The 26,772-nt window shown below is 36.7% G+C and overlaps 1 long non-coding RNA gene across 1 annotated transcript in view; it reads right to left on the bottom strand.

Moving 5' to 3' along the window:
• Positions 1–3,613: 3,613 nt before the first annotated feature.
• The window catches only part of LOC141279474 (uncharacterized), a 38,985-nt gene continuing 15,826 nt past the window's right edge, over positions 3,614–26,772 (bottom strand). The window contains exon 4 of the long non-coding RNA XR_012333739.1: positions 3,614–4,156. This is a non-coding gene — a long non-coding RNA (uncharacterized lncRNA). The remainder of the gene's footprint in view (positions 4,157–26,772) is intronic.

Here is a 26,772-nt window from a genome sequence, read left to right on the forward strand (position 1 = left end):
TGAAAGTGACTGGCCCAGATTCTGGAACTTAATAAGTACTAAATAAATGTTGATATATGAATGATGGCCTCTGACTTCTGCTGTTTTGACTAAAGATAAAATCCTAAAAATTTATTATGTGTGTGCTGCTTGATTTTTCTTTTATTATTATTCTAATGGTATGACAGGACAGAAATTACAAGGATACTCAAAACCCAAGATTATTTTCATGGCTATTGTGGTTTTATAAATTAACATGGGCCACTGCATCATCAGTAGAGCTATGGCATCCCTACCAATTGTGAATACTGACTCTGTAGACTGAGCTTGTCACAATCAGGTTTCTCATCCCACGGCCTGCTTGGCTGAGTTAGTGTAGACATGGCCCACGGAGTACAAAGTCTTTCAGAATCTGATGTAAAACTAAAGAAACCCATGACAAAGAGATCTACAGTACAAGTATTCTGAAGTTATTTTTGCTTTTCTACATTATTCCCCTTCTCACTTGTATTCTGTTTAGGGGCAAAGTATGATATAAAAAGGTAGCCAAGAATTAGTTTTCATAGTCCTTTCAATTACTATACTAAAAGTGATTAATTTATTTATTATTACTTTAACCAACAAACCCCATGGGATGGGTTTCCATAAGGATGTGCCTAGTACCAAAATTCGGTCTTTTAACACGACACCTTTAGTAAAATATTAAAAAAAAAATCCTGACAAAGAATTACTCGGATCTTTTTCCTTTAGACTGTTAATACAAATTGATTCTGGTTGCCTGAACCAGAATTTTACTTGGTTCTAATTCATTTTTGATAGCATAAGAAAGAAAACAGCTCTTTCTAAATTATTCACCATGTTGTTTAATGAGTGAGCACTGCACAATGTGATGGCTCCTGAAAATCCATTAGTCTATTGTGAAATATATAATTACAGACTATTATGAAAATAAGAAATTTTTATTACACATATGCATTTGACAACCTGCAATTAGTTTTAGACTCTCTAACATACGTTTTACTTAATGGTGAGTGATTATGCATTATCATTTAATTATGGATAATTTCAAATACTCATCTATTTTTTTGTGAATCTAGAAATAAAATTAAACATTTGTCAAGAAGCAAAAGAGTAAGCTTTTTCTGTTTTTGCCCAGTACCAAGAATTATTATGAAATAAATAGTAATAAAGTAGCTTTCCTTTGAGTAAATTGCTGAATATTTTTTACCATATATATCCTGCTGTTATATTTATGAATGGTGCTGTTCTTTTATATGAGTTATTCATGAGTAATTTTTCACATAAAGAGGAATCAATAGTACAAAGAACTGTAGAAGCTGTTATGAGTTGCATTAATTAAATACCACTTTTTTCCCGAGTAGTCATTCTAAACACTTAGATTTCATCAATCTACCCTAATTAGAAGAATGTATAATCGGGTTACAGAACAAATTATACTTTTTAATGTAACAGTACCTGACCATCCTTGAATAGTTCTTTTGTTATTATATAATGTTTGATGAACTCCCAAAGTTTTTCTACTTGGTGGTTTTGCTATATCTCATAGATAAATTTCTCATAGATAAATTTTCTGTTTAGAAAAATGATATCTAAATAGGAAAAACATGAAACTTATGAATCCATTTCTTCCTCCATATAACAAATGAAACTGCCATCAAAATACAAGGCCTTACGGGGCTTCCCTGGTGGCACAGTGGGTAGGAATCCGCCTGCCAATGCAGGGCACATGGGTTTGATCCATGGTCCGGGAAGATCCCACGTGCCGCAGAGCAACTAAGCCCGTGTGCCACAAGTACTGAGCCCGCATGCTGCAACTACTGAAGCCCACGTGCCTAGAGCCTGTGCTCTTTAGCAAGAGAAGACACCACAGTGAGAAGCCTGCGCACTGCAGCGAAGAGTAGCCCCCGCTCAACGCAACTAGAGCAAGCTGGTGCACAGCAAGGAAGACCCAACACAGCCAAAAAGTAAATAAAAAATTTTAAAAAAGCCTGAGAAATGCTCTTGATTGTTTTCTCATTCTATAAATCCACAGTGAATGGGATTAATGAGTTAATATTTCTAAAATCAATATTTTTATTGAGATTTGTAAGCAAGGGAAAGATTTAATATTCCTTGTGACATCTATCTTGGTATTTATGGTTTAATTTGCATTTTTGACAGGATATATTGCTTAAAAAAAAGCAAATCCACACATTATAAGATGTAAGTAGAGTGATTGTAATTAAGTTTGGGCTGTGTAAACGTTTGCTGAAAGTAACTAACACCCTAAAGCAGATTCTTTTTGTAAAAGAGGGCTAGAATTATCTGCTGTGGCTGTCTTTGAAATATAAATGGCCTAGATAACTGTATTGCTTCTCTGTTTGTTTTGATGAAACCTTAACTAGAATGCTAGATGAGTGGCACGTACTGAGTAACTTATTGTTGTAGGCAGAGTAATGACCCCAGAGATGTCCATAACCTAATTCCTGGAAACTATGAATATGCTACTTTATAGGCAACAGGGATTCTGCAGATGTGATTAAGTTAAGGTAGTTTGAGAAGAGATTTTCCTGGATTTTCGTGGTGGGCTCAGTGAAATCACAAGAGTCTTTATAAATGGAAGAGGAAGAGGGAGGCAGAAAAAGAGAGTCAGAGGGAGATGTGACTAGTGAAGAATAGTCAAGAGATGCATGTGGTTGGCTTTGTGGCCACCTATGAGCCAAGAATTGTGGGTGATTTCTGGATGCTGGAAAATTCAAGAAAACAGATTTGCCCTCATCCTCCAGAAAGGAATGCAGCCCTACCAACACCTTAAATTTAGCCCCATGGGACCCATGTTAGACGTCTAACCTACTCACATCTGTTTTCCTACTTGGTAAGTTAAAATCATAAGATAATAAGTTGGTGTTGTTTTAAGCCACCAAGTTTATGGTAATTTGTTATAGTAGCACTAGGAAACTAACATCCATTAACCACAGCTACAATATTCTGACAGCAACCTTTAGTAATAATAAAATAGGTGGTATTTATTGACCACTTATCATGTGCCTGCAACGTAAGAATTTTGCAAAAATTACTTAATTTAAATCTCACAAAAAACTTATGAGGTTGGTACTATCATTAGCTCCATTTTAGAGATGTGAAAATTGAGGCTTCAGTTAAAATGTAAGTAAATAAGTACTGCGTAAGCTTTCCAGAAGCCTGACTTCAGTCATTTCTCTCTGTCCTTCCTGTCAGTTAGCGATGGGATAAACAGAGTCTTCTTTCTCTTCATTTCTGGTTATTGAAAATCTTTCCAAAAGATTTTCTAAGTTTAACACTCATTTAACTTTAGTCAAATATAATGAACACAATTTAATATTTTATAAGTGAGCATCTTACAGTACCTTAAGATTATAATTAAAATCACCAATTCTTAGTGGGTAGAAATGTAGAGAGACAAATGTCAGGCCTTGGTTGATTCTATACTTAACTGTATCTCAAACCTCAAACAAATCAACATTTTCTTGTCCCTGCTGAATAAAACAATGTGTCACTTAAGTTTTACATTATATAGATTTCCATCATCCAATACTGGATATTTTGATTAAGGTAAAGATTTCCTTTTTTCATTCTTTACCTGAATCCATCCTGTTTGTTTTTATCCCATTATTAATTTGAAAAAGCTAATGTGTAACATATTTATCTGAGAACTATAAAGCCATATTGTATTTAACATGTATCAAGTATCCTAGTAAACTTGTCTGCACAGGAATTGTTTCTTTTACTTAACGCCTCCTTTATTTTTCTTTACATTTTTAATTCTTCCAGATTTGCATTTTTACCTATTTGTCATTTGCCTTCTGAATCTGATTAATCAAATCTACTTACTTTTCCTAAATAGTTTTTTTCTTCTTCTTCTTCTTGGTTTATATTGTGTAGTTGTGGACAGAAATTATTTTTCTTGGACTCATTTCTCATTTTCTCTACACTTTTTAATATGTTAATATCATTCAACTCCTATTTTTCACTTAGATAATATCTGATGATGACAGCTGTTGCAGTATAAATTGTACACAAGGTCGTTTAAAATGCATTTTGATGATTGTTCCTTGTGCACGAGCAGGGTGTTAAAGCTTGTCCGTCTTCACTCAAATCTTCCTCCACAGAGCTTAAGCGGGTTACAGATTCCAGCCTCCTGACACAAGAAAAAACAAACAAGTAGCAAAATAGTAAAACAACCAATCGCAAATGTCATCTCTTACAAGCTATGAAATAGTGCTAATAATAATTATTATCGTGATTACTAAGGGGGGAGCCACAAGACCCACACTGCATATTTTTGTCACGTGCCCAGGGCTGAAAGGTACACAGAGGTATTTGGAACTCTGACATAATTCTTCCATCGGCTTCCTACAACCACTGCAGGTTTATAAGACAAAAGGGAATTAAAGAAGAAGGTCAGGCCAAAACCAAAGCAAAACACTTAGAAATATCCAGGATTTGGTCCCCAAATTTCTCTTCGGAACTTCAGGCCCCCATGAATTAGTTAATTAGTTGTTCTCAAAGCGTGATCCCAGTCCTAGTAACATTAAAATCACCTGGGAACTTGCTAAATGCAAAACCTCCAGTTCTACCTCAGACTTACTGAATCAGAAACTCTGGGGAAGAAGCCCAGGAATTTGTGTGTGTGGTTTTTTCTTTTTGGTTTGTTTTTTTGTGGTACGCGTGCCTCTTACTGTTGTGGCCTCTCCTGTTGCGGAGCACAGGCTCCGGATGCTCAGGCTCAGTGGCCATGGCTCACGGGCCTAGCCGCTCCACGGCATCTGGAATCTTCCCGGACCGGGGCACGAACCCATGTCCCCTGCATCGGCAGGTGGACTCTCAACCACTGTGCCACCAGGGAAGCCCAGGGATTTGTGTTTTAACAGTCTCTCCAGGTGATTCCGGTACACATCGATGTCTGAAAACCTGTGGTGTAGATCCTAGGGGAGCCGAGAGGTCCTTTATCAAGGACTAGGCTTGTTTAAGCAATTTTGATGATGCTTCCTTTTTTGTTGACTGTACCCCAGCTCTCTGTTATCCTTCAGAGAGTGGAGTGACCTTCCAGAGCAGAGAAGCAGCCACAGTGCAAGCAAAAAACAAACAAACAAAAAACAAAACAAAACAAAACACTAATAAGACCTCATAGGCCTAAACACTTATAATTTCTTTTCACTCTTAGAATTCTGTTCCCCAACACATAATGGGCCAGAAGAGTTCTCAAAGCATGGCCAGTTGGACATATGATGTTGCTGTTTTATGACATGCACTAAAACATCAGAGAAATAAGTTAGAAATGTTGTCAATAAATTCAGGTTTCCAGAGATGACGGGTCCCACTCCTAACAAAGTTACTGCCTTTGAGTGAACAAACAAACAAGAAAACAATCACCCTCATTGTTGCCAGTTTATGTTTTAAGGAGTACTTTTGTGGCTTTCCATGCAGAATGTACTATACAACCACAGCACACCCACCAAATCCCGAGGCCAGCTACTTGATGGTTGCAGACAGCTGAAAATTTGAAACTGAATAATCCATGAGGTGTGGTGTTTACTAGGAACGAGTACTCTATTTCATTAACTAATTTAAATACCTTTATTATGACCCTTAAGAAGTTCTCTGGTTTGGAAAATTGCAATTTGATGACAATTCAAATATTCTAAATGCGATGATACGTTCAGTGCATATGATAAATTCCTTATTTCAAATTTAAATTGAGTTGTACAGCTTTCATTAATAAAACACTTGTTTCTCACTGCTACCACTAAATATTAAACATATTCTAAAATACTAGTGAAAAGAGAGTCAGTTTTTATCTTTTCAGAGTTACTCATATGTCCCCATTTGTCTATGTCTAGGATTTCTGTGAACATTCCTCTTCAAGATGGAAGGAAAAGGAATCCTTTAGCAGCATTTAGGCTGTAATCCTTGTCTGTAGCTAAAATAAAATATGTGTCTTTACTTGGTAAAGTTCTGTGGAGGACTTTTTCAGATTTTTAAGGGTAATATTAGTTGAGAGGCACTCCCTTTTTGCTTAAAGTATTTCAGTAGCTTCCTACTCGATCGCCCTTGTTCCATTTTTTTTCCTTTTAATCCACCTTACTACTAAATAAATTTTTCTAAAACTTTTAAAACCTTACTTTCATTAAACCCTTCATAGTCTTTCATTACCTGTGGGCTAAGTCACTTTGACTTCATCTCTTATTCTATTGTTACATCTAGATTTTGGAAAACTCATGAGCATGAGTATGCATGCTCATGACAGATCTGGTCCTGTACCAGGAAGTATACAAAGCCACAGTATCACCATGGTGAATCATCTCTTGGAGTGTCATTTTTACTCAGTAATAAGTAGTTTAAATAATAATAGTTAATTCATGTTCTCTTAAAATAAATCAAGAGTATTTTATGCTTGTACAGTACTACTTTGAGCTCTGTTTTAATTCTTCTGTGAAAATGTTTGAGATGATTTGCACTGTACAAACTTTCCATTCCATCCAGCCATGCAGAAATTGGCATTATCTCCCCTTAAGGTTGTCTAGATTCTGGTTCTCTAGGTGGACTCTGCTCACCAGTGACAGTCTCTGATTCTCCTTTTCATCAGGAGGATTCACCATACTGTGCTACCCAAGAGTAGGTGATTTACCTAGAAACTTACAGATTCCTTCAACTCCTCTAAGTAGCCAGATTTACTTAACTTGCTCAGATCACCTTGATTTGTCCAAGCTATTGAACAAATAGCTGACATTGTAAGGATTTCAGGTTATACTTCCTAATTACTAAGATTCCTCCTCTTGATCGTGACTGGAATGGGTTCCTAAACAAAATAGAAGTTTTATAAAATATATTTCATAAAACATGTAAGATGATGTTGAATGTGACTTTTTTGGGGGGGAGAGAGTGGGGGACTCATAATTCTGAGTGAAGTCCCAAACTAATGACGAAGAGATAAGTATATCCATATTCTACAGAAAGCACAAGATTGCTGCCATGTATTTCTTCCAGGGCTGATTAAGGGGCAAACAAAACTTTCTGAGAACCTCACTCACCATGCCATTTGGCCTACAACAAGAAGGTAAAACTAGAGAAACATTGGTTAAAGAAGAAGGATACGTTAGAGTAGTGAGTCCTTGATCTAGGAGGAGAGTGCTGGGGTGGTCTGATAGCCTCCCAACCCCAAGGTTTTTAAGAAGCTAAAAAATTCAACATTATGGAGGTAAATTTTACATGTATACAATAAAATGCACCACTTAAAATGTATACATAGTTTGATAAGTTTTGATAAATATAATTACTACCCATGTAATCACAACCACAGTCAACATGTAGAACATTTCTATCACGAGGAACGTTCCTTTGTGCGCTCCACTGTAGGTCCTAGGCAACCACTGATTTGCTTTCTGTCAATTTAGATTAGTTTTCTCTTTTCAAGAACTTCATATAAATGAAGGCAAATAGCATGTGCTTTTCTTTCTGTCGTCTTTTGCTCAGCATAATGTTTCTCAGCTTCATCCGTATTGCCTGTATCAGTATTCATTCCTTTCCATTGCTGATCAGTATTTCATTGTATAAATATATTACAATTTAATTATTTACCTATTGGTGGATATTTACATTTCCAGTTTGGGGCTACTATGAATAAAGTTGTCATAGACATTCATATGAGTCTTTGTGTGAACAGTAATTTCATGGGTCTGTGTAAATGGACGGGATTAGCAACACTGTATGTTAGGTGTATGGGTAATTTTATAAGAAGCTGTCACAATGTTTGCCAAAATGCCATTATATACTCCCACCAGCAGTATATGAAAGTTCCAGTTGTTCCACATTCTTAGCAGCATTTGATGTCATTAATATTTTTTTATTTGTCTTTCTGTCTGCTGTTCTGATTGGTTGATTTCCATTATTCTATCTTCCAAATCACTTATTCATTTTCCTGCATTTATTTTCTGCTATTTATTGCATTTAGCTTCGTTTTCATCTTGGCAATTGACTTGTCTAATTTTGGTTGGCCCCTCATAGTTTGCAGTTCCTTGTCACAGTGATCTGCATTTCTATCAACAGCCTTCTGAATTCCTTCAGCATTGTTATTACCTGCTTTTTGAACATGCAGTAGACTGGAGAGGTTTATTTCATTGTTTTTTCTTTCAGGGAAATTCTCTTGTTCTTTTAATTGGGAGTGGTTTTTATAAGTGGTTTTACTTATATTTATGTGACTCTATGAATTTAGGAGAAACAGTTATCCATTGTGGTTTTTTTTTGAAATAGTTATAGACATTGTGACATTTTATTCCTAAAGACTTCAGCATGTATCATCTAAAAACGAGCATTCTCTAATATAGGTACAATAGAGTTATAACACTTGGGAAATTTTAAATTGATACAATTCTATGATCTGATACTATATTTAATATTATTACCTAATATGAGTCCTTATTCAAATATCCCCAGTTATTTCAATAATGTCTTTCATTGTATTTTTAATCATCCAAGAGCCAATGAAGGATTACACATTGTATTTAATTACCTCTTTTGTGTCATTTAATCAAGAGCAGTTCTCCAGTCATTTTCAGTCTTTCATGACATTGACATTTTTGAAGTCCTGGCCAGTTATTTTGTAGAACGTTTTCAATTGAATTTATCTGATGTTTCCTCAAGATTACACTCAGGTCATGCATTTTTGGGCAGGAATATCACAGAAATGATGTTGAATCCTTCTCAGTGTGTCGTATCAAGAGGTGCCTGAGGTTGGTTTGTCCCATTCCCCTGTGGTTTTGATGGGCTGTTTTCGTGTGGGAGCATCCCTGTGTAGTCTGCATGAGTCTAGTATTTTTGGTGCGAGGGCTTTTTTTGGTATGGATGGCTGCTACATCTTTCCTCAGAGTGTGCTGGCCATTATCCCCTTGATAGGGGGTGTAAGTGGTGTTGTGGTGACCAGAGCCTGCACTGGATGTTGGGTGGGGCCTCCTCTTTGTTCTGTGGTTGCCACAGCCCTGTCTGGTGCAGGTCTTCTCCCCAGTTATTGGAGTAGAAGCCCCCAGATCTGGTTCTAAGCTGTGGTCATCAATCTTTTAAATTTCATTATCTCAGTGATTTTTAATTTGCATTTCCCTGGTGAGTAACGATGTTGAGTACTTTTTCAGGCTCTTATTGTTCTTTCACATATTTTCATGTGAGCACATGTTAAACTCTTTTGTCCATTTTTAAATTAGATAGTTCGTCTTATTATTTAGAATTGTAAGAGTTCTTTAAATATCTAGATACAAGTTCTTTGTCAGATATATGTGTATATATATATATAGTGTGTGTGTGTGTGCGTGTGTATATAAATATCAGCTTGTAAATTCTTATAGAACTGTTGGCATTTTAACTGGGAAAATTGACATCTTAACAATATTGAGTCTTAACTATACTGGTACATTAAATTGGTATGACTTTCCATCTATTTAGTCTTTTAAGATATCTCTCAACAATGTTCTATGGTTTTCAATACATAGGTTTTAGACATGTAGAAAATTAATCTGTAAATACTTCATTTTTTGGATGCTGTTGGAAGTTGTATCATTAAAAAATCTTATTTTCTAGTGTATAAAATTATAGTTGATTCTTATATTTTAGTCATATATACTGAGACCTTTAGTAAATGCACTTAGTTCAAGTACTTGTATTGTAGGTTTTTTTTCTATATACACAGTCCTGGTTCCTGAGAATAGTGACAGTTTAATTTTTTTCCTTTCAATTCTATATGCTTTATTTTTTTCTCTTCTTGTATAATTATAGTTGCTAGAACCTTCAGTAGAATATTTATTAGAGTGATGAGAGCAGACTTCCTTTCTCCTCAGCTTTATTGGCATATAACATTGGAACATTATATAATTTATATATATAACTGACATATAACATTGTAAGTTTAACATCCATTGATTTGATACACTTATATATTGCAAAATGATTACCACCATAGTATTAGCTAACACCTCTATCATGTCCCATAATTACCATTTCTTTTCTGTGGTGAGAACATATAAAATCTACTCTCAGCAACTTTCAAGTATAAAATACAGTATTATTAATTATAATTGCCCTGCCATACATTAGATCCCCAGAACTTATTCATCTTATAACTGGAAGTTTGTACCCTTTAGCCAAGCAGAGTTTCACTTGCCTTACTCCCAAAATTAGCAGGGAAACAGTCTTTCACTATTAAATACGGCATCAACTGCAGATTTTTCATAGATGCCTTTGGTCAGATTGAATTTTCCTTCATTCTTAATTTGCTAATAAATTTATATAAGTGGTTGTCCAGTATATTCACATAGATCTATTGAGATAATCATGTTTTCTCCCTTTATTCTGTTAAGATAGGGAATAACATTAGTTTTCAATTGTTAAAGCATCCTCAAATTCCTGGAATAAATGCCCCTTGGTCATAATATTTTTTTTTTTTTTTACATATATTGTGGGTTCAATTTGATACTTTGTTAAGGATTTTTGCATTTGTGTTCATGAGAGATAGTGACTTTGTAGGTTTCTTTTCTTGTAATGCTCTTGTCTAGTTTTGGCACTGGAGTACTTCTGACTCTGTGGGATGATTTGGAAAGTGTATCATCCTTCTCTATTTTCTAAAATAATTTGTGTAGGATTGGCTTTTTATTTTTTGGTATAAATGATTTATAGACTGCAACAATGAAATTATCCTGAAGCTTCCCTGTGGAGAGAGTTTAATTAGCCTTTCAAATTCTTGATGTATGGCTATTTATACTTACTATATCTTATTTCAGTTTTGGTAATTTATATCTTCCAAGGACTTTATTTTGTTTAAACTGGCATAAAGATTTTCAAATTATCCTTTTAATTTCTGTAGTATCTGTATTGATATGCCCTCTTGTATTCCTGCTATACGTCATTTATGCTTCCTTTTTTCTTGATTAATCTCGGTAGAGGTTTATCCATTTAAATGATTTTTCTAAAGAATCACCTTTCATTAATTTTTCCTTGTTTTTTCTTTTATTGATTTATTTGATTTATATTTCCTTAATTTGCTCTTCTTTTGCAAGCTTTTTAAGAATGATGCTTAGATAATTTATTTTAGATCTTTATTTCAATATAAATGTTTAAAGCTATAAAATTCCCTCTAAGTACTGCTTTATTTGTATCTCACAATTTTTTTTACATGTTTTCTTTCATCATCATTCGTTCAAAATATTTTCTAGTATCTTTTATGACTTCTTTGTGGGTAACCTAGGAGAGTGTTGTTAATATTCAAATTATTTGGCAATATTCCATGAAACTCAAAAACAAAAATAGGGTTTCTAACATAGTTATGTTGTAGTTAGAGAATCAAATCTGTTTGAATGCAATCTTTCTATATTTACTGAGACTGCTTTTAGGGCCCAACAGATGATCTATTTTGGTGAGTACTCCATTTGCACTTGAAACGTAATTGGAAAGTGCTGTTCTATGAATGCCAATTAAATCAGGTTAGTTGATAGTGTGATTCAGTTCTTCTTTGTACTTAATTATTTTTTAAATTATGATTTCTAATAATTCCTGAGCAAAGAGTGTTGAAGTCACCAGTCAAAAATGGATAAGCATATTTATATTAGTATGTCTTTGGAATGAATTGCCCCTCTTATTACTAAGAAGTTTGCTTTTCTATCCCTGGTAAATTACTTGTTCTGAGATCTACTTTGTCTAATATTAATATAACTACTCCCAGCTTCCTTTGATTAGCATTTTTGTAGTTCTCTTTGTTCATCCTTTTACTTTTAGTCTATATATATCTTTATATTTAAAGAGCATTTCTATAGACTGATGTATATTTTGGTTTTGATTTTGATTCAGTCTAATAATTTCTACTTTGATTATTGTGTTTGTTTCATGTATATTTAATGTAAAATTTTATATAGTTGAGTTTAAGTGCCAAATAATATTCATTTTCTATTTGTACCATTTTTGCTGTGGTTGTTCCTTTGTCCCTTGGTTCTTGCCTTCTCTTGGATTATTTTTTGTCTTTCATTTTATATGCATTACTGAAGTATAAGTTATAGCTCTTTATTTATTTTTTATTGGTGGTTGTAGAGTTAACAATAAGCTCCTTTATCCTATCAGAGTCACCCTCAAAATAATATGATACCCCTTCAGATATAGTGTCAGAACCTTAGAAAGTTTGCCCCAATTCCTCTTCCATCCTTTATGCTGTTGTTGTAATACCTTTTATTTCTACCTATGTAATATTTCTGTAATGTTATTATTCCTTCATCATGTTATCTTTTAAATAAATTTTAAAATGTGGATTTCATTTATATTTACACACATAATTACCATTTCAGAAGCTCTTGATGCTTCATGCAGATCAAAGTTGTCATTTGGTACCATTTTTCTTCTGCCTGAAGAACTTTCTGTATCATTTCTTGTAGTTCCTACTTGCTGGTAGCACATTTTATTTTCAGCTTTTTTTGGTCTGAAAATGACATTTTTTATCTTCCTTTTTTTTTCTGAGTATAAAATTCTACAGTAACAATGTTTTTAGCACTCTAAAGAAATTATATTTCTTATGGATAGCATTGTTTTTGAACAAGGCTCTGGTCATTCTTGTCTTTTTTTTCTATGATCACTTTTAAGATTTACTTTTTTTGATTATGCATGCCTTCGTGTGGCTACTTCATACTTTACTTTCTTCTTGCTTTTGAGTCATTGAATTTCCCAGATCTATGGGTTTATAGTTTTCATCAATATGGAAAATCTTTGGACATTATCTCTTTACATAATTTTTTCTGCTGATTCCACCTTTTGTCATTTAAATTACACATCTGTCAGACTACTTTAAATTGTCCCATAAGTCACTGTGGCTTTGTTCATTTTTTCTTTTAGTCACTTTCTCTCTGTGTTTCAGTTTGAATATTTTTTATTGCTATGTCTTCACAATTACTGATTTTTTCCATCAGTGTATAATCTCCTATTTTGGCTATCCAGTGACTTTTTCATATATATCTAGTGTATTCTTTACACCTAGTTTAGCCTTCCTTGTAAGGTGCAAATCTTCTGAAGTCTCTCTTATCTGCTCTGATTATTGGATCAAATCTCTCCACTATGCCTGATTGGTACTTGAATACCTTCTAGTCCAGTTTGATCTCTGGGAATTATTCATCTTACAGCTCTCCATTAGCTCTTTGCTTGGTCTTTGGAATTTCATCCTATGCCTGATAGCTTAGTATTCAAAAACAGACTAGAAAAACCACCTTAGAGGTTTCTGGAGTTCTTTCTCTGTATTCTCACTCCTCTCTGTATTCTTCCTGAAAAACTGCAGCTGCCTCAGCAAACCCAAGCCCTGATTTCTGCCTGAGCTCAATGAAACCCCCAAACTGTGCTTAGGTTCCCCTTCCATGTGCTGCAGTCCACAGTGTTCCTCCAGGCCAAAAGTCAGGGAGAATGAAGGATACCTCATTTGTTTTTATCCTCTTAGAGATCATGGTGTTCAACTCCTAAAAACAGTGATTTCATTTCATTTTTTTTTCTTTAACCAGAGTTCTGGTTGTTTACAAAGTTCAGGCAAGACCAAATTACTTACTTTAATATGGTAGAAGTCTCAGAAAAGGACACACAGTAACAAGTCAAGAGGCTTCTTTTAAAGTTTCAAAATGACAACATTGCTTCATGAAGGGGGAGCTTTCAAAAGATGTTTGGCAAAAAAAAACCCAGAAAAAAAGTCATTTTATATTTGTATCTCTAAGTTCAGACTGCTCAGTAGACTAGGACTTTAGGTGAAAATGCTTTAAAGATTTGGCGGTGGGGGATGCATTTTCTAAACAAGGGAAAACAATTTGAGCAGAAATAAAAGTAGAAAGGACACTGATGTTTTTCAAGTTCACAGGAGACTGACATGCAGAATCTTGGTTTGTATCAGAGGAATCAGCAACTTCATGTTCTGATTTAACTCCCCGATAAATTGGATGTGCTTTGTTTCAATATTTACATCACTTCTGTCGAGTTTCATAATATCAGCTTGGATATCTGATCACATTTTGATGCTCTTTTAACCTCTCTTTATACTTTGAAAAACACAAGAGTTACTATTTCTGGGGATTGGTGGTGGGATCAATAAAACCACTGAGAAATTTAGAATATTGCTTTTCTGTGGATCATTTCTACAGGGGCAAGAGAATCAATCACAATCGAAAATTTTCTCACCACATTTCTCTATAAGCAGAATGTGCTGAATTGAAATAAATCTTGTGATAATTTAACTTGGACATTCTGTGTTTCTGGCCTCTGAACTATTTTCTTTTTTTTTTTAACATCTTTATTCGAGTGTAATTGCTTTACAATGGTGTGTTAGTTTCTGTTTTATAACAAAGTGAATCCGTTATACATATACATATGTCCCATATCTCTTCCCTCTTGCGTCTCCCTCCCTCCCACTCTCTCTATCCCACCCTTCTAGGTGGCCACAAAGCACCGAGCTGATCTCCCTGTGCTATGCGGCTGCTTCCCACTAGCTATTTTACATTTGGTAGTATATGTATGTCCATGACACTCTCTCACTTTGTCCCAGCTTACCCTTCCCCCTCCCCGTATCCTCAAGTCCATTCTCTAGTAGGTCTGCATCTTTATTCCCATCTTGCCCCTAGGTTCTTCACGACCATTTTTTTTTTTTTTTTTAGATTCCATATATATGTGTTAGCATACGGTATTTGTTTTTCTTATGCTGACTTACTTCATTCTGTATGACTGACTCTAGGTCCATCCACCTCACTACAAATAACTCAATTTCGTTTCTTCTTATGGCTGAGTAATATTTCATTGTATATATGTGCCACATCTTCTTTAACCATTCATCTGTTGATGGACACTTAGGTTGCTTCCATGTCCTAGCTATTGTAAATAGAGCTGCAATGAACATTTTGGTACATGACTCTTTTTGAATTATGGTTTTCTCAGGGTATATGCCCAGTAGTGGGATTGCTGGGTCATATGGTAGTTCTATTTGTAGTTTTTTAAGGAACTTCCATACTGTTCTCCACAGTGGCTGTATCAATTTACATTCCCACCAACAGTGCAAGAGGGTTCCCTTTTCTCCACACCCTCTCCAGCATTTATTGTTTCTAGATTTTTTGATGATGGCCATTCTGACAGGTGTGAGATGATATCTTATTGTAGTTTTGATTTGCATTTCTCTAATGATTAATGATGTTGAGCATTCTTTCATGTGTTTGTTGGCGATCTGGATATCTTCTTTGGAGAAATATCTATTTAGGTCTTCTGCCCATTTTTGGATTGGATTGTTTGTTTTTTTTTATATTGAGGTACATGAGCTCCTTGTAAATTTTGGAGATTAATCGTTTGTCAGTTGCTTCATCTGCAAATATTTTCTCCCATTCTGAGGGTTGTCTTTTCGTCTTGTTTATGGTTTCCTTTGCTGTGCAAAAGCTTCTAAGTTTCATTAGGTCCCATTTGTTTATTTGTGTTTTTATTTCCATTTCCCTAGGAGGTGGGTCAAAAAGGATCTTGCTGTGATAGATGTCATAGAGTGTTCTGCCTATGTTTTTCGCTAAGATTTTTTATAGTGTCTGGCCTTACATTTAGGCCTTTAATCCATTTTGAGTTTATTTTTGTGTATGGTGTTAGGGAGTGTTTTAATTTCATTCTTTTACATGTAGCTGTCCAGGTTTCCCAGCACCACTTATTGAAGAGGCTGTCTTTTCTCCACTGTATATTCTTGCCTCCTTTATCAAAGATAAGGTGACCATCAGTGCATGGGTTTATCTCTAGGCTTTCTATCCTGTTCTATTGATCTACCTTTCTGTTTTTGTGCCAGTACCATACTGTCCTGATTACTGTAGCTTTGTAGTAGAGTCTGAAGTCAGGGAGCCTGATTCCTCCAGCTCCTTCTCAATATTTCAATATTGCTCAATATTGTTTTTCCTTCTCAGTATTGCTTTGGCTATTCGAGGTCTTCTGTGTTTCCATACAAATTGTGAAATTTTTTGTTCTACTTCTGTGAAAAATGCTGGTGGTAGTTTGATAGGGATTGCATTGAATCTGTAGATTGCTTTGCGTAGTAGAGTCATTTTCACAATGTTGATTCTTCCATCCAAGAGCATGGTATATCTCGCCATCTCTTTGTATCATCTTTAATATCTTTCATCAGTGTCATAATTTTCTGCATACAGGTCTTTTGTCTCCTTAGGTAGGTTTATTCCTAGATATTTTATTCTTTTTGTTGCAATGATAAATGGGAGTGTTTTCTTAATTTCACTTTCAGATTTTTCATCACTAGTGTATAGGAATGCAAGAGATTTCTGTGCATTAATTTTGTATCCTGCTACTCTACCAAATTCATTGATTAGCTCTAGTAGTTTTCTAGTAGCATCTTTAGGATTCTTTATGTATAGTATCATGTCATCTGCAAACAGTGACAGCTTTACTTCTTCTTTCCCAATTTGGATTCCTTTTATTTCTTCTCTGATTGCTGTGGCTAAAACTTGCAAAACTCTGTAGAATAATAGTGGTGAGAGTGGGCAACCTTGTCTTGTTCCTGATCTTAGTGGAAATGGTTTCAGTTTATCACCATTGAGAACGACGTTGGCTGTGGGTCTCTCATATGTGGCCTTTATTATGTTTAGGAAAGTTCCCTCTATGCCTACTTTCTGGAGGGTTTTTATCATAAATGGGTGCTGAAGTTTTTTGAAAGCTTTCTCTGCATCTATTGAGATGAACCTTTGGTTTTTCTCCTTCAGTTTGTTAATATGGTTTATCACATTGATTGATTTGCGTATAATGAAGAATCCTTGCACTCCTGGGATAAACCCCACTTGATCATGGTGCGTGATCCTCTTAATGTGCTGCTGGATTATGTTTGCTAGCATTTTGTTGAGGATTTTGCATCTATGTTCATCAGTGATATTGGCCTGTAGTTTTCTTTCTTTGTGACATCTTTGTCTAGTTTTGGTATCAGGGTGATGGTGGCCTAGTAGAATGAGTTTGGGTGTGTTCCTCCCTCTGCTGTATTTTGGAAGAGTTTGAGAAGGATAGGTGTTAGCTCTTCTCTAAATGTTTGTTAGAATTTGCCTGTGAAGCCATCTGGTCCTGGGCTTTTGTTTGTTAGGAAGATTTTTAATCATTTCAATTTCAGTGCTTGTGATTAGTCTGTTCATATTTTCTATATCTTCCTGGTTTGGTCTCAGAAGTTTGTGCATTTCTAAGAATTTGTCCATTTCTTCCAGGTTGTCCATTTTATTGGCATATAGTTGCTTGCAGCAATCTCTCATGGTCCTTTGTATTTCTGCAGTGTTAGTTGTTACTTCTCCTTTTTCACATCTAATTCTATTGATTTGAGTCTTCTCCCTGTTTTTCTTGATGAGTCTGGCTAATGGTTTATCAATTTTGTTTATCTTCTCAAAGAACCAGCTTTTAGCTTTATTGATCTTTGGTATAGTTTCCTTCATTTCTTTTTCATTTATTTCTGACCTGATCTTTATGATTTCTTTCCTTCTGCTAACTTTGGGGTTTTCTTTTTCTTCTTTCTCTAATTGCTTTAGGTGTAAGGCTAGGTTGTTTATTTGAGATGTTTTTTTTTCTTAAGGTTGGATTGTGTTGCTATAAACTTCCCTTTTAGAACTGCTTTTGCTGCATCCCATAGGTTTTGGGTCATCATATTTTCATTGTCATTTGTTTCTAGGTATATTTTGATTTCCCCTTTCATTTCTTCAGTGATCTCTTGGTTATTAAGTAGTGTGTTGTTTAGCCTCCATATGTTTGCATTTTTTACAGATTCTTTCCTGTAATTGACACCTAGTCTCAGAGCATTGTGGTCAGAAATGATACTTGATACGATTTCAGTTTTCTTAAATTTACCAAGGCTTGATTTGTGACCCAAGATATGGTCTATCCTGGAGAATGTTCCATGAGCACTTGAGAAGAATGTGTATTCTCTTGTTTCTGGATGTAATATCCTATAAATATCAATTCAGCCCATCTTGTTTAATGTATCATTTAAAGCTTGTGTTTCCTTATTTATTTTCATTTTGGATGATCTGTCCATTGGTGAGAGTGGGGTGCTAAAGTCCCCTACTATGATTGTGTTACTGTCGATTTCCCCTTTTATGGCTGTTAGTATTTGCATTATGTATTGAGGTGCTCCTATGTTGGTTGCATAAATATTTACAATTGTTATGTCTTCTTGGATTGATACCTTGATTATTATGTAGTGTCCTTCTTTGTCTCTTGTAATAGTCTTTATTTTAAAGTCTGTTTTGTCTGATATGAGAATTGGTACTCCAGCTTTCTTTTGATTTCCATTTGCATGGATTATCTTTTTCCATCCCCTCACTTTCAGTCTGTATGTGTCCCTAGGTCTGAAGTGGGTCTGCTGTAGATAGCAAATATACAGGTCTTGTTTTTGTATCCATTCAGCCAATCTATGTCTTTTGGTTGGAGCATTTAATCCATTTACATTTAAGGTAATTATCGATATGCATGTTCCTATTACCATTTTCTTAATCGTTTTTGGTTTGTTATTGTAGGACTTTTCCTTCTCTTGTGTTTTCTGCCTAGAGAAGTTCCTTTAGCATTTGCTGTAAAGCTGGCTTGGTGGTGCTGAATTCTCTTAGCTTTTGCTTGTCTGTAAAGTTTTTAATTTCTCCGTCACATCTCAGTGAGATCCTAGCTGGGTAGAGTAATCTTGGTTGTAGGTTTTCTCCTTCATCACTTTAAATATGTCCTGACACTCCCTTCTGGCTTGCAGAGTTTCTGCTGAAAGATCAGCTCTTAACCTTATGGGGATTCCCTTGTGTGTTATTTGTTGTTTTTCCCTTGCTTGTTTTAATATTTTTCTTTGTATTTTATTTTTGATAATTTGATTAATATGTGTCTTGGCATGTTTCTCCTTGGATTTATCCTGTATAGGACTCTCTGTGCTTCCTGGACTTGATTAACTATTTCCTTTCCGATATTGGGGAAGTTTTCAACTATAATTTCTTCAAATATTTTCTCAATCCCTTTCTTTTTCTCTTCTTCTTCTGGGACCCCTATAATTCGAATGTTGGTGCATTTAATGTTGTCCCAGAGGTCTCTTTGACTGTCCTCAATTCTTGTCATTCTTTTTTCTTTATTCTGCTCTGCAGTAGTGATTTCCACTATTTTATCTTCCAGGTCACTTATCTGTTCTTCTCCCTCAGTTATTCTGCTATTGATCCTTTCTAGAGAATTTTTAATTTCATTTATTGTGTTGTTCATCAGTGTTTGTTTGCCCTTTAGTTCTTCTATGTCCTTGTTAAACGTTTCTTGTATTTTCTCCATTCTATTTCCAAGATTTTGTATCATCTTTACTATCATTATTCTGAATTCTTTTTCAGGTAGACTGCCTATTTCCTCTTCATTTGTTGGCTTCTGTGGGTTTTTACCTTCCTCCTTCATCTGCTGTGTGTTTCTCTGTCTTCTCATTTTGCTTAACTTACTGTGTTTGGGGTCTCCTTTTTGCAGGCTGCATGTTCGTAGTTCCCATTGTTTTTGGTGTCTGCCCCCAGTGGCTAAGGTTGCTTCAGTGGGTTGTGTAGTCTTCTTGGTGGAGGGAACTAGTACCTGTATTCTGGTGGATGAGACTGGATCTTGTCTTTCTGGTGGGCATGTCCACGTCTGGTGGTGTGTGTTGGGGTGTCTGTGGCCTTATTATGATTTTAGGCAGCCTCTGTGCTAATGGATGGGGTTTTGTTCCTGTCTTGCTAGTTGTTTGGCATAGGGTGTCTAGCACTATAGCTTGCTGGTCGTTGAGTGGAGCTGGGTCTTGGCATTGAGACGGGATCTGTGGGAGATTTTCATTGTCTGATATTACATGGAGCTGGGAGGTCTCTTGTGGACCAGTGTCCTGAACTTCGCTCTCCCACCTCAGAGGTACAGCCCTGATGCCTGGCTGGGGCACCAAGAGCCTGTCATGCACACGGGAGTCCTTAAAAGACCCACAGCAGTTCCACGCCCATGAGCATCTTTCTGCCTCTCTCGGCAGCTACAAGAGCTGCAGCCTCTGAACTCTTTTCTTTGAGACCTTTCTCCTTCTCTTTACCTACATTAATTACTATCTAGGGCACAGCTAAAGTTCTATTTCACCTACTGAGTCTTTCCTGACCACTTCAGTGCACATTGATCTCTTTGCCCTTGAATTCTTAAACCATTTTATGACTTGCATATAATTGATTAATTAACTGTTACATATTATTTAATTTATGCAGTGTTCTTTTTCATATCTTCACTTGAATGAAGGTAATTACTATTTACTTATTTTGCTTATTCATTCAAGTGTTTATTAGATATCTACTCTGGGCCTGGCATTTTGCTAGGAGATGATATCCATTCATGAAATGAAAAGATAATGGTCCCCACTCTGAAGCAGGTTGGAATGGCAGAAGAAATGTACATCAAGCAAAACATATGCAAGTGTTAATAATAAATTGTGATAAACTCCCTGATAGAAAGGAATGGGGATCTATTAAAGAATAATATTAGGTGAGACCTAATTAACTTTGAGTGGTTAGGGAAAGTCTCTCTATGGAAAGGATATTTCAGCTGAGATATGAAGAATGAAAAATAGTTTTCTAGGCAAAGAGTATGGGGAAGAACCTTGTAGGCTTTAGACATGACATGGTATAAACTCATTTGTTGCGGAAGAGCTTGACACAAGGAAGAAAGTGGAAGACAGATTGTGGCTAGAGCACAGCTGACCTTAGTAAGGGATGGGTTTGGAAAGGAAGGCAGAAGTCTGATCTTCAGGGCCTTGTAGCCACATTATGAGTTAATTGTATTCTCATATCTATGGAAGTTCCTTAATCATTATATTTTGAATGGAAATGAATGCAGGAGGCAGAACATTACTTAAAAAGGGGAATGATCTAAATCCTCAAGAGTATAAGGCAAAGGTAAATGTGTCTAGAATAGTAGTGCTCAAACTTTAGTGTTAATCAGAATAATCTGTGCTTACTAAAAATGTAGATTTCTGGCCCTCAACTTCAGAGATTCTGAGTCAGGTTTTCTGTGTTTTGTAAGTACCCAAGTGAATCTTTCTGGTATAAGTAGCTGTGACTCCATTCTGTGAAATATAGGTATAAGCAGTTAATCTTTTTCTTTTAAAAAAAAAATGTTACAGTAGGAATGAATACAAGTGACACGTCAATGGAATAAAAGGTGTAAGGTAGGTCTGTAACTATAAGAATTTGTTGTACAATGGAATGGGATATTAAAATCCTGAAATATTGAAAGTGCAGCTATTAAGCTCAAAGTTGCAAAAGTCCCGACTTAATTTCTCAATATCAAGGAATTTCTCAGTATCAAGGAATAGGTGGTAACACGTGTTCCTTTGAAGACAGTAACTATGCCTGATAGAACTTTTCATGCTGCACAGTATCTGCCATAGTTTTGGTGATTTACAAATGTTGAATGCATGCATGAATGCATTAATGAGTATTTTCCTGATACTTTTTGCTTGGAGAAGAGATAAGGTACTGATAGATCTAATAAATGATGTACTGCTACTTGGAATAATTTGAATAAAATAATGTCTGGAAGAGAGCAATGATTAACTGAAAGAAAATGACCTTCAGTCTATATCCTCATAACACTTCATAAATGTTTCCTTTATCTACATCTATAAAATAATCATTATATAGTATCATATATCTTATTTCTTCTACTTGGACTGTGAGCTCCTCCAGGGCAGGAGCTGTGCTTCATTTATCTTTATTACATATAGAGTTACCCATTGTGTCTTCTTTGGTTGGTGCTAAAAGGGTTTACCTTGAATTGAGTTATTAATGAAGATATTGCAAATATTTTGGTACCTGGATTGGGCCATTTTTTGAAATAAAGAACTTTCTTAATAATTCTTACATTGGCACTCTTTTTCCTCCTCCCAACCTACAGTGGGATCCAAGGGCACAGAAGTTGACTACACAAGCACCATTGGTGGAGAACAGCAGTGCTCTCCAAATGTAGAGTTTTGGTTAGGCACAGATGCTAGGATGCCCCATTTGAGTGACCCTGAGACTCATTTAGTATTTCAGATGAACTCAAGTTAAAGATATGTTGATATCTTGACACCTTGGTGCCAATAGCAATAGGATAAGCCATTATTAGATGGAGACAACCTTTTTAGTTTATGGATTGAAGAGCTGGGGAAAACACATTAGCTGGTAAAGAATGGTCTCAGAACTGAGAGCTGGGTGGTCCAAAGCAACAATGTTTGGAATGATTTGGGATGTGCATTATCTGAACCCAGAGCTCTAATCTGGATGATGGCAATGGAAAGATAGTGAGAGACATATGGTGGTGTCCAATTTGTAACCCCGGCAGGTGCCATTTGTCCAATGGAGACTGCTCCACATATGAATATTGGAGATTGAACCACACTGGAAGGAATGGGTAATAGAATCTTGCTCAAGTGAAAATGTTTTGTTAGGAGGGAGGCCATAAGAACTGGTTTGTTTGTGGAAAACCAGGAAACTAGGCAACTTGAGGTAGAAATTATGCCAAATCGGTGTCTAGCAAAAAGCTTCTGGTTAATCTTGCTTCCCTGATGTATTGATATGAGGGTCACTTTGTGTATGTAGATGGCAACAGAATGTGCATAAACATTTCACGTCAACTGCACTTGTTTTGATCATATTATAAGGCTGACCTCACCCTTTTTTTTTTCCTTTTTTTATGTTACTTTATTTATTTTGGGCTGTGTTAGGTCTTCGTTGCTGTGCGCAGGCTTTCTTTAGTTGCGATGAGAGAGGGCTACTCTTTGTTGCAGTGCGCGGGTTTCTCATGTGGTGGCTTCTCTTGTTGTGGAGCACAGGCTCTAGGTGCATGGGCTTCAGTAGTTGTGGCTCATGGGCTCTAGAGCTCAGGCTCAGTAGTTGTGGCACACGGGCTCAGTTGCTCCGCGGCATGTGGGATCTTCCCAGACCAGGGCTCAAACCCATGTTCCCTGAATTGGCAGGCGGATACTTAACCACTGCACCACCAGGGAAGCCCTGACCTCACCCATTTTAAAGCAAGCAGTACACAAAAACAGTATTAACTTGCTTGGTTAAGAAATGCATTGCCTTGACAGCCTTAGTGTTATTTTATAGAAAAGCTTCTCTTTTTTTTGATGCCACTAAACCTTATTTATGAAGAGCATTTTCAGTTTCTCTTTAAGAACATCTTCAACGGATGATTTTATGTCAGCTGGTGTCTGGCTCTTCAACAGCTTCTTCTTAAATTTAATTTTCATGTTTCCTTTCCTTGCTCCACTGAGCCCTTCCTTAATTATCAGATTACAGTGTTCAGCATGATTCCTGGAATTGTTCGTTTTGTCAACCAGAAAGAAAACAGACCTTTGATATATGTAAGACTGTGCCTTCTCGTTTAATGATTCTCCAATTAGTGTCCCAGTCAATCTCGGGAACTGTGTCTGAAATAACCAGTGAGCAAGTTTTCCTTCTTTGCTGCTTTCTGATCTCTCTTCCACTACCAGCTTTATCCATAAATTATAAAGTGGGATTTTGGTGACATAGTCATTTAATGTCATGTGTGCATATCAGATCATTGTGATTAGCTCTTTTATTTAGTAAGTTCTAATCTCTTTGTGTAGAACTCAGTGTGTACATGTCCTGCTCTTTGGTGAAATGGTGAATTTTCATTTCATTAATTAGGCAAGCAGGTGTTATAGGCTGCTGAGTGCACTGGAGAGTACCTTGGCCAAAAAAACAAGGCAGTATGTCTGGCTGGATTCATGGATGTACAACCTGTGTAGGCCTGTGATCAGAAGGGCCCTGCCTTTGATTTAATGCTTTGGTGGTGTTTTGAAATTCTTAACAGTTATCTCTTTCAACTTGTATTTTGTAAGTGAACTTTGATGGGACAGTGGAGCATGTGTGTGAGCAGAGGAGGTTAGCACAAAATGTGTGCCCACCTTTTGGGTCACCTCATTTGCATACAGTGTTTGGGATGCCCCAGGAGCACAGAATTCTGGTGGACCCGCAATGTATGAATGTTCAGCAATACAAAAAGTGAGTCCAAGGTAAGCATGTTCTATCTACAACTGAGAAAGTGGGTGAACTGACAGCCTGGGGCGCTGTGCTTTCTGTTGGAACCAGAATTTGTTTCAAATGCAGAGGGAAGGCAATGGTGTTCTAATATGAACAACTGTAAAATAATAGAAAATATCTAAGTTGGTCTCTACCTCCATTTCCTAGCACAGAGCTCCTAAGTGATAAGAGTACTAAGAGCATTTTTTCTCACATTTTGTCTTTGATCCCAGTTCTCACACAGAGCTCCTAAATCCCTTGCAGTTTCTTGGGTGATTGCAGTGTCTTTTGTTCTAAGGAGTCCCTCTTGGTGGACTCCTGGAGAGCTTCAGAACAGGGGCTGGTCGCTAGAAAGAGCCACTCCATCATTAGCAGCTTGGAATGTTCAGCTCTACCTCTCATCCTCCAGGAAGACAAGAGGAGCTGGAGATTGAGTTAATGATCTATCACGCCTTTGTGATGAAGCTTCTGTAAAAATCCCAAGTATAGGGTTTGGAGAGCTTCCAGGCTGGTGAACACATCCTTGTGCTTGGAGGATAGCCCTCCCCTACTCCACAGGGGCAGAAGCTCCTTCCTTGGGACCCTTCAAGACCTTGCCCTTTGCATCTCTTCCATCTGCACATTTATCTATATTCTTTATCATATCCTTTTATAATAAACTGGTAAACGTAAGTAAGTGTTCCCCTGAGTTCTGTGAGCCATTCTAGGAAATTGTCAAACCCAGGAGGCGGTCATGGGAACCCAAATTTATAGCCAATCAGTCAGAAGCACAGGTGACAATCTGAAACTTATAATTGGCTTCTAAAGTGAAGGTTGGGGGCAGTTTTGTGGAATTGAGCCCTTGACCTGTGGGATCCAGATAGATGGCATCAGAATTGAGTTAAATTGTAGGACATCCAGCTGACGTTGGTGTGAGGAACCTCCCCCTCCAACATAGACACATTCAGAAGTGTCAGAGTGTTCTGTGTGAGTAGTACAGGAGAAACACTAAGAGTGCTTTTCCTACACAATCACCAAGGAATCATATCATATCCTTTCTGACTCATGTTACTTCCCTGTATTAGCCAGCTGCTTATGCTGAAAATGATGACATAGAAGGAAAAGGAAATAGGAAAACCATGGTTCTTTTCCTTTCATTACTTCTAACTTGTCAGTAGGCTTAAAGTAGAGTGTTGATAGAATGTGCGCATATCGAGAAGTGAGATAAAAACAGTTGAGTTTTGTGCAGTATTTCCACTGTTTTAAGAACAACATATATATGCATGTACAAAGCTACAAAATATGAATTGTGTAATTTTGATGATTCTGCCATTGAGCTAAATGCTCTCTATTTGCATTGAAAACAGGCATTGCGCAATATAAACAGGAATGGTAAAATTCATGCTAATAATCAAAAATTTAAATTCTTCTTAGAATGACATTTGATAGCAAATAAAAAAAACACTGTGACAGGTCAGGAGAAAGATGAGGAAGAAAGGAAAAAGCTTTATGTGTTAGCACCTTTAATGATACTTTGTTGCAGCTTTTCAGACAAGAAGTACCAGATTTTCATTTTACTCTGGGCCCTGCAAATCTTGTGGGCTGCCCTGTGGAATGTTCTCAGGATCACTTTTTTTTTTTTTTTTTTTTTGTGTTACGCGGGCCTCTCACTGTTGTGGCCTCTGCCATTGCGGAGCACAGGTTCTGGACGCACAGGCTCAGTGGCCATGGCTCACGGGCCCAGCCGCTCTGCGGCATGTGGGATCCTCCCGGACTGGGGCACGAACCCGTGTCCCCTGCATCGGCAGGCGGACTCTCAACCACTGCGCCACCAGGGAAGCCCAGGATCACTTTTATTTCTGCTTTCTTTATCATAGATCTCCAAAAAGTGTTTATGGCTCCAGGAAGGGGCTGAGAGAGAGACATCCCTGTGTAACCCCCGCCCCCCCCCCCGCCGGTGTCAGGCTACATCATGTAGGCTGACGACTCTGGCCCATGGGGGTGGTAGTCTTTGTAGAAAATCCGCATCTTCCAGAGATGGAGACTCCATCATAGGAGAGGCCTTGCTCTGTGAGTCTTTTTGCATTCCCTCTCTTACCTTTTTCTTTATTCACAATTGATGGTGGCCACACAGCACCTTGGTTGCCAGAAGCCTTTGGAGTCAAAAATGAAGAGGACTTTTTGCTTGTTTGGATTGCTGCATCATTTCTAGGTTACCAGTAGCTAAGAACACACAGTTGGACTTTTACAGTGATTGCCTGGTACAGCACAGTTTTTAGATGTCAAGGCACTGAGCCTACAGCAGCATCACTGTGTGAGTGTGTGTGTGTGTGTGTGTGTGTGTGTGTGTGTGTGTGAGGGGCAGGGGAAGGGAAGAGGGAGAGAAAGGGAGAAAGGCAGAGGGAGACCATGCATGTTTCAGTAGTGGCAGAAGACTATGGGGGATAAAATCCTTTTTCTTCCTTCCCACTTCTCTACAACTAGCCTTCCCAAACTATGAGAAATTTCTGAAGATTATTTTCTTCATTTGAAGGCCATAGAGTATATATTCTAACTTTTAAAATATTGATTTATTCTCATTATAAAAGTATGCTACTTTGGAAAATGTATGAAAATGAAAGGAAAAATGTCTATAATTCCATTATATGTTTAACCAGTATTAACATTTTGGTGCATTTTCGTTTTGTCTTTTTCTTGCTTCTTTCCTCTTATCCCCCTCTTTCCCTCCTACGTTCTAGTCCTTTCCTTC

Source organism: Tursiops truncatus, chromosome 9, assembly GCF_011762595.2.
Source record: "Tursiops truncatus isolate mTurTru1 chromosome 9, mTurTru1.mat.Y, whole genome shotgun sequence".
Classification (NCBI taxonomy): Eukaryota; Metazoa; Chordata; class Mammalia; order Artiodactyla; family Delphinidae; genus Tursiops; species Tursiops truncatus.